An 8,998-nucleotide genomic window follows, 5' to 3' on the forward strand; every position below is an offset into this window, starting at 1 on the left:
TAATAATCCTAATGGAGTGTATTAGGCTGTACATAAACAGATTCCCTTCAAAATACTAAAGGAACTTAAGAAAGCTGTTCAAAATTATGGAGTAAATTTTCCTTTTACCTTGGAAATAGTGCAGGGACTAGCTGAGGGTTCCCATTTGATTATGGTGGCTCATGACCAAGCCAGACAGATTCCCATCTCTTTTAATTTTTTTTTGGTTTTTAAAAAATTAATTTATTTTAATTGGAGGCTAATTACTTTATAATGTTGTAGTGGCTTTTGCCTTACATCGACATGAATCAGCCACGGGTGTACACGTGTCCCCTATCCTGAACCCCCCTCCCACCTCCTTCCCGATCCCATCCTTCAGTGTCGTCCCAGTGCACTGGCCCTGAGCTCCCTGTCTCATGACTGAACATGTACTGGTGATCTACTTCACATATGGTAATATACATGTTTCAATGCTATTCTCTCATATCATCCCACCCTCGCCTTCTCCCACAGAGTCCAAAAATCTGTTCTTTATCTCTGTGTCTCTTTTGCTGTCTCGCATATAGGGTCATTGTTACCATCTTTCTAAATTCCATGTATATGCATTAATATACTTTATTGGTGTTTTTCTTTCTGACTTACTTCACTCTATAATAGGCTCCAGTTTTACCCACCTCTTTAGAACTGATTCAAATGCGTTCTTTTTAATAGCTGAGTAAAAGACCCTGATGCTGGGAAAGATTGAGGGCAAGAGGAGAAGGGGACGACAGAGGATGAGATGGTTGGATGGCATCACCGACTCAATGGACATGGGTTTGGGTAGACTACGGCAGTTGGTGATGGATAGGGAGGCTTGGCATGCTGCTGTTCATGGGGTCTCAGAGTCAGACACTACTGAGCGACTGAACTGAACTAAATTCCATTGTGTATATGTACCACAACTTTCTAATCCATTTGTCTGCCAATGGACATCTAGGTTGCTTCCATGTCCTAGCTGTTGAAAACAGTGCTGTGATGAATATTGGGGTACACGTGTCTCTTTCAATTCTGGTTTCCTTGGTGTGTATGCCCAGCAGTGGGATTGCTGGGACATATGGCAGTTCTATTTCCAGTTTTTAAAGGAATCTCCACACTGTTCTCTATAGTAGCTGAATTAGTTTGCATTCCAACCAACAGTGTAAAAGGGTTCCCTTTTCTCTGCACCCTCTCTAGCATTTATTGTTTGTAGACTTTTTGATAGCAGCCATTGACTGGCATGAGATGGTACTTCATTGTGGTTTTGATTTGCATTTCTCTAATAATGAGTGATGTTGAATATCTTTTCATGTGTTTGTTAGCCATCTGTACGTCTTCTTTGGAGAAATGTCTGTTTAGTTCTTTGGCCCATTTTTTGATTGGGTCATTTATTTTTCTAGTATTGAGCTGTATGATCTGCTTGTATATTTTTGAGATTAATTCTCTGTAAGTTGCTTCATTCGCTATTATTTTCTCCCATTCTGAAGGCTGTCTTTTCACCTTGCTTATAGTTTCCTTCATTGTGCAAAAGCTTTTAAGTTTAATTAGGTCCTATTTGTTTATTTTTGCTTTTATTTCCATTATTCTGGGAGATGGGTCATAGGGGATCCTGCTGTGATTTATGTCAGAGAGTGTTTTGCCTGTGTTTTCCTCTAGGAGTTTTATAGTTTCTGGTCTTACATTTAGATCTTTAATCCATTTCAAGTTTATTTTTATGTATGGTGTTAGAAAGTGTTCTAGTTTCATTCTTTTACAAGTGGTTGACCAGTTTTCCCAGCACCACTTGTTAAAGAGATTGTCTTTTCTCCATTGCATATTCTTGCCCCCTTTGTCAAAAATAAGGTGTCCGTAGGTGCATGGATTTATCTCTGGGCTATTTTGTTCCATTGATCTATATTTCTGTCTTTGTGCCAGTACCATACTGTTTTGATGACTGTAGCTTTGTAGTATAGTCTGAAGCTAGGCAGATCGAGTCCTCCAATTCCATTCTTCTTTCTCAAGATTGCTTTGGCTAGTCGAGGTTTTTTGTATTTCTATACAAATTGTGAAATTATTTGTTCTAGTTCTGTGAAAAAGACCGTTGGTAGCTTGATAGGGATTGCATTGAATCTATAGATTGCTTTGGGTAGTATACTTATTTTCACTATACTGATTCTTCCAATCCATGAACATGGTATATTTCTCCATCTATTTGTGTCCTCTTTGATTTCTTTCATCAGTGTTTTATAGTTTTCTATATATAGGTCTTTTGTTTCTTTAGGTAGATTTATTCCTAAGTATTTTATTCTTTTCATTGCAGTGGTGAATGGAATTGTTTCCTTAATTTCCCTTTCTGTTTTCTCAGTGTATAGGACTGCAAGGGATTTCTGTGTGTTAATTTTATATCCTGCAACTTTGCTATATTCATTGATTAGCTCTAGTAATTTTCTGGTGGAGTCTTTAGGGTTTTCTGTATAGAGGATCATGTCATCTGCAAACAGTGAGAGTTTTACTTCTTCTTTTCCAATCTGGATTCCTTTTATTTCTTGTTCTTCTCTGATTGCTGTGGCTAAAACTTCCAAAACTATGTTGAATAGTAGTGGTGAGAGTGAGCACCCTTGTTCCTGACTTTAGGGGAAGTGTTTTCAGTTTTTCACCATTGAGGATAATGTTGCTGTGGGTTTATCATATGTGGCTTTTATTATGTTGAGGTATGTTCCTTCTATTCCTGCTTTCTGGAGGGTTTTTATTATAAATGGATGTTGAATTTTGTCAAAGGCTTTCTCTGCATCTATTGAGATAATCATATGGTTTTTATCTTTAAATTTGTTAATGTGGTATATCACATTGATTTACAAATATTGAAGAATCCTTGCATCCCTGGGATAAAGCCCACTTGATCATGATGTATGATCTTTTTAATATGTTGTTGAATTCTGTTTGCTAGAATTTTGTTGAGGATTTTTGCATCTATGTTCATCAGTGATATTGGTCTGTAGCTTTCTTTTTTTGTGGCATCTTTGTCTGGTTTTGGTATTAGGGTGATGGTGGCCTCATAAAATGAGTTTGGCAGTTTACCTTCCTCTGCAATTTTCTGGAAGAGTTTGAGTAGGATGTGCATTCAGTTCAGTTCAGTTCAGTCACTCAGTCATGTCCGACTCTTTGCGACCCTATGAATTGCAGCACGCCAGGCCTCCCTGTCCATCACCAACTCCCGGAGTTCACTCAGACTCACGTCCATCGAGTCAGTGATGCCATCCAGCCATCTCATCCTCTGTCGTTCCCTTCTCCTCCTGCCCTCAATCCCTCTCAGCATCAGAGTCTTTTCCAATGAGTCAACTCTTTGCATGAGGTGGCCAAAGTACTGGAGTTTCAGCTTTAGCATCATTCCTTCCAAAGAACACCTGGACTGATCTCCTTTAGAATGGACTGGTTGGATCTCCTTGCAGTCCAAGGGACTCTCAAGAGTCTTCTCCAACACCACAATTCAAAAGCATCAATTCTTCTGCGCTCAGCTTTCTTCACAGTCCAACTCTCACATCCATACATGACCACTGGAAAAACCATAGCCTTGACTAGACGGACCTTTGTTGGCAAAGTCATGTCCCTGCTTTTGAATATGCTGTCTAGGTTGGTCATAACTTTCCTTCCAAGGAGTAAGTGTCTTTAAATTTCATGGCTGCAATCACCATCTGCAGTGATTTTGGAGGCCAAAAAAAGTCTGACACTGTTTCAACATGAAGTGATGGGACCAGATGCCATAATCTTCGTTTTCTGAATGTTGAGCTTTAAGCCAACTCTCTCACTCTCCTCTTTCACTTTCGTCAAGAGGCTCTTCAGTTCCTCTTCACTTTAGTATGGTGTCATCTGCATATCTGAGGTTATTGATATTTCTCCCGGCAGTCTTGATTCCAGATCGTGCTTCTTCCAGCCCAGTGTTTCTCATGATGTACTCTGCATAGAAGTTAAATAAGCAGGGTGACAATATACAGCCTTGACGGACTCCTTTTCCTATTTGGAACCAGTCTGTTGTTCCATGTCCAGTTCTAACTGTTGCTTCCGTTAGCTCTTCTCTAAATTTTCAGTAGAATTCAGCTGTGAAGCCACCTGGTCCTGGGCTTTTGTTTGTTGGAAGATTTTTGATTACAGTTTCAATTTCTGTGCTTGTGATGAGTCTGTTAAGATTTTCTGTTTCTTCCTGGCTCAGTTTTGGAAGGTTATACATTTCTAAGAATTCGTCCATTTCTTTCAAGTTGTCCATTTTATTGTCATATAGTTGTTGATAATAGTCTCTTATGATTCTTTGTATTTCTGTGTTGTCTGTTGTGATTTTTCTGTTTTCATTTCTAATTTTGTTGATTTGATTCTTCTCCCTTTTTTATTTGATGAGTCTGGCTAATGGTTTGTCTATTTTATTTATCTTCTCAAAGAACCAGCTTTTAGTTTTGTTGATTTTTGCTATAGTCTCCTTTGTTTCTTTTTCATTTATTTCTGCCCTAATTTTTATGATTTCTTTCCTTCTACTAACCCTGGGGTTCTTCATTTCTTCTTTTTCTAGTTGCTTTAGGTGTAAAGTTAGATTATTTATTTGATTTTTCTCTTGTTTCTTGAGGTAAGCTTGTATTGCCAGGAATCTTCCCCTTAGTACTACTTTTACTGAATCCCATAGGTTTTGGGTTGTCTTGTTTTCATTTTAATTTGTTTCTATACATATTTTGATTTCTTTTTTTTATTTCTTCTGTGATTTGTTGGTTATTCAGAGGCGTGTTGCTTAGCCTCCATATGTTTGTATTTTTGATAGTTTCTTTCCCTGTAGTTGACATATAATCTTACTGCAGTGTGATCAGAAAAGATGCTTGAAATGATTTCAATGTTTTTGACTTTACCAAAGCTAGATTTATGGCACAGGATGTGATCTATCCTGGAGAATGTTCTGTGTGCACTTGAGAAAAAGGTGAAATTCATTGTTTTGGGGTGAAATGTCCTTTAGATATCAATTAGGTCTGATTGGTCCATTGTATCATTTAAAGTTTGTTTTCTTGCTAATCCCCATCACTTTAGATCGATTGATAGGCAGTGGAAATTGGGGGGAAACTCAAGATCAAGTGCTTTTGGAACATCAGGCTATAGAACAGGTGAGGTGATACTGCATAAGAGCCTGGGAGAAAATAGAGGTTAAAGGACAGACTTTCTTTACTTTAAGAGAAAACCTCATCTGCCCAGAGAGACAATCTCTGCTGGGACAACTTCATATTAGTCTGTCCAGTCCTGTCATCAGAGCCAATTTGAACATTCTCTGGTGTAATTTTTAACTATGAAACTATGACTACAAAAAGAAAGATGACATTTTTGATACTGAATGGCCATGATATTCTTTAGACTCCAGAGAAAACGGGTTAAAATAAAGTCTTTTTGAAATTGCAAAACTGGTTCTTCTTGCACATGTAATTAAAATAAAAATGTTGGCTTGTTAAAATACTTTTTTGGAGCTCAAATTCTACCTGAGAAACAAAAACAGGCCTAGGCAAAAACTTAGAGTTAAGTCTTATCATGTGCTTGGGATGCACAGCCCACTCTATCTGGGACTCCAGCCATGAACAAATTGGTAGAACTCAAACCAAGAAAAAGAGAAGGGGCAAAGAGACATTTTAAATATCAAATAGGAAAAAGAGACATTTTAAATATCAAGAAGAAAACTATGAGATCTCTGTCTATATGGCTATCAAAATTTATGTGTCTCAGTGTGTGTCTTTGTCCTTGGACAAAATTGCTAAAGGCTGATTGGTCAATGAGCTCTATTTAATTGGCCTAAAGAGAAATAAGTGCTTATGAATCAATTGTAAATTCAAAAAAATTAAACTAAAATGAATTTCAGACTTGTGTAAACTGGGAAATATTCACTATTGATTTGATACCTGGTATTAATGTTTATTTATTGACTCTGTGAGGATACTTTTGCAAATGACATAGCTTTGAGTGGTTTACATTTACCAATCTACAGAATGATGATATAAGGTACAGTTCATGGTTGCTAAAGGAAAGTAAGCTGTGTTTTTAATAAAAAGGTATAAGGAATGAAATTACATTCTATTAACGAAAAAGGAAGTACATCTGAACTTGCAGGTGGCTGTTTTCTGAATGGGCAAATAGAGTGATGAATATAGAAGTGTAAAAAAGGTGTGTGAAAGAGAGTTTTGTGCATGATACAAGTTTCTTAAGACATTAAACTGCCTTTGAAATCTTTTACTGTTACTTTGACTAAATGAATAACTATTGTTTCACAATGAATTTAAGCTGGTACCAATCTGGAATTTGATTTTCTTTTCTTGTTAAAAAAAACAAAGTCTTCTTGGAATATGGCTTTTGATAACAGACTATGTAAATTTGTCTTTAAGTGATTCATATTTGCTTTTAAAATCTTTTGTTACTTTGATAAAGTGAATGAGTGTTATTTCACAATGATCTATGAAGACTGTGACACGCATAGACAAAGCTCATTCTGCTTCTACAAAATTAACCCCTCATCAGGAAATTTAAAACGGATAAACAATGGCTATAAACCGAACAGTCAGGGCTATGGGAAATCCAAGATGGCTGCTTGGCTTTTCCCTGCTCCCTGAACAACCTTACTTTTATTTGATAGGATGAAGCCTTTCCTGGGTGTGGGGTTAATAATCTCACAATGAAAAAAAAAATGGTTAAAATACATTTTCTGCAATCTCCAGTGATCAGAGCACCCACTTTGCTGGTCAGGTCATACGACACTGGCAAAAATTTCATGAGCTTCTTGGAGACTATCACTTTCACTGATGTCCTTTGTTGTCAGGCAAGGACCACAGAACAAAGGAACTGGTTACATGAGATTAAACAGACTGCTAAATATGAATACAATTTTCATGACTTTTTGTCTGACGCACTACTGGCTTCTAATCTTTGTTTTCAGATATAAAAATCTTTTCTCCTCAAGTCGCTGATGGTTTAAAACAATTTAGTGATTTAAACCTGTGGGTAAAATTAAAACATTTTTCTTTTCTCTCTGCCTCATCCCTCCAGAAATTGAATACACATGAGTTCTGAACAGCCTCATCAAGGTAAAAAAGACTGTCTCCAGACATATACAAAAATCTCAGAGTATACTGGGGAGCCCAAACTCAGATAGATGAGATTAACCACAGGTTGGTGGATTTAAAAAAATGCAATGCTACTCTTAGAAGATGAAGTACGATGTCATAAATTATAAATACATTTAAAGTGTGATTGGAACATTACTACTTTTTGTGTAACCCCCCAGGAATATAACCAATCTGAACACTCCTGGGAAAAAATTAGATGGCACTTGCAGGGCCATACAGATGACAACCTTCCTCTAGATATTGGTTCTCTTAGACTATTAACAGGTATAGGTAAACTTCAAGGAATAGCAGAGAGCCTTAATTCATTGAGTCCTCTCAATGGATCAAAGGCATTGGAGGTGGTCTCACTGAAACACTAGCTATGTTTTGCTGTTTGTTGTTTTAGCCATAATCTTCTGTTTAGTCCTCAGATACATGCAAAAATCCCTCTGAGAACTAATGAAGAAAAAAATTGCAAGAGCAACATATCTTCCGCTACAAAAACAAAAAAGGGTATATGCAGGGGTTAATAGTCAAGCCACCTGTTGTTCTGGCCAAGCCATGAGAAAATCACCATGGGAAAAGAATAAAAGCAAAATATAGCAATACAACATAACCCAAATAAAAGTACATTGGGTTCATCAGTTGGGGTTGTCATGCCCTGTTAAGCTAAGGAAAAACATAGTGAGGACCTCAGAATGCCAGGTCAGCATAAGTTCAGAACACTGCTTGTGCACACCCTAAGATGTTTTCCCAAGGCATATGCAGGTCTATGTACAAGAAAATAACAAAGATGGTTTAAAGTAATCAATAAAATCGGAGACGTGACCGGGGACACAGGAGGCTGATGACTTCATTGTAGCACAACAGATACTTTCTGCTTGCCAAGACACTCGGTAAAAATGATGTGGCTCTGAGGAACGGGGCTCTTGACTCAAGAGGTCTTGAGTCTCCCGGTCCCATCTTTAAAGCTTTAATTCTGTCTCTAGTTTCTTTTTCCCAAACTGTGCGTCAACCACTTTTGATCCCTACCTGCTCTGCTGGCTGCAGCAGACATAAAACATCAGAGATTGATCATTTCACAATCCTGGAGGTTAGAAGTCTGAAATCAACTGGCAGGGCCATGTTCTCTATGACTGCTGTAGAAGAGAAACTTGCCTGCCTCTTCCAGCTTCTGGTATTTGCTGACACTCCTTGACATTCTTTGGCATGTAGAGATATCACTCCAATTCTGCCTTTGCTCTCACGTAACTGCTTTCTTTCTGTGTGTCTCACTCCTCTTTCTTTATTTTTTTTTTTTTTTGATGTGGCTATTTTAAGAGTCTTTATTGAATTTGTAACAATATTCTGTTTTATGTTTTGGTTTTTTGGCCACAAGGCATGTGGGAACTTAGCTTCCTGACCAGAGATCAAAACTGCACCCACTGCATTGGAGGGTGAAGTCTTAATCACTGGGTGACCTGGGAAGTCCCCTTACTCTTCTCATTCAAGGGAACCAGTCATATTGGATTAAGGGCCAACCTACTCCAGTATGACCTCATCCTAACCAATTACATCTTCAATAACACTATTGCCAAATAAGGTCGCATTCTAAAGTACTGGGGGTTAGGACTTTTTTTTTTGCGGTTGAGGGTCATTTTTAGATATTCATGTTAAATATGTTTTTGAGGTTTTTTTTTCAATTCAACTTATAACAAGAATGTTGATAGAAATTGCTCAAAAAAGAATTTTGTGGTCAAAAGAAAAAAAAAAAAGAATTTGAAAAACACATTTTAAATTCCATGACAGTAGGATTCTTGGCTGTAGTACTTGCGGGTGTGTGTGTATCGGGGGGGGTCTTTAATTTGTACAGCTTCACAGACATGTTTGAATACTGGCTTCTTTTTACTGTGGGATTAACGTTCTGCGTGACA

The sequence above is a fragment of the Bubalus bubalis genome, chromosome 12 (genome assembly GCF_019923935.1).
Source record: "Bubalus bubalis isolate 160015118507 breed Murrah chromosome 12, NDDB_SH_1, whole genome shotgun sequence".
Classification (NCBI taxonomy): Eukaryota; Metazoa; Chordata; class Mammalia; order Artiodactyla; family Bovidae; genus Bubalus; species Bubalus bubalis.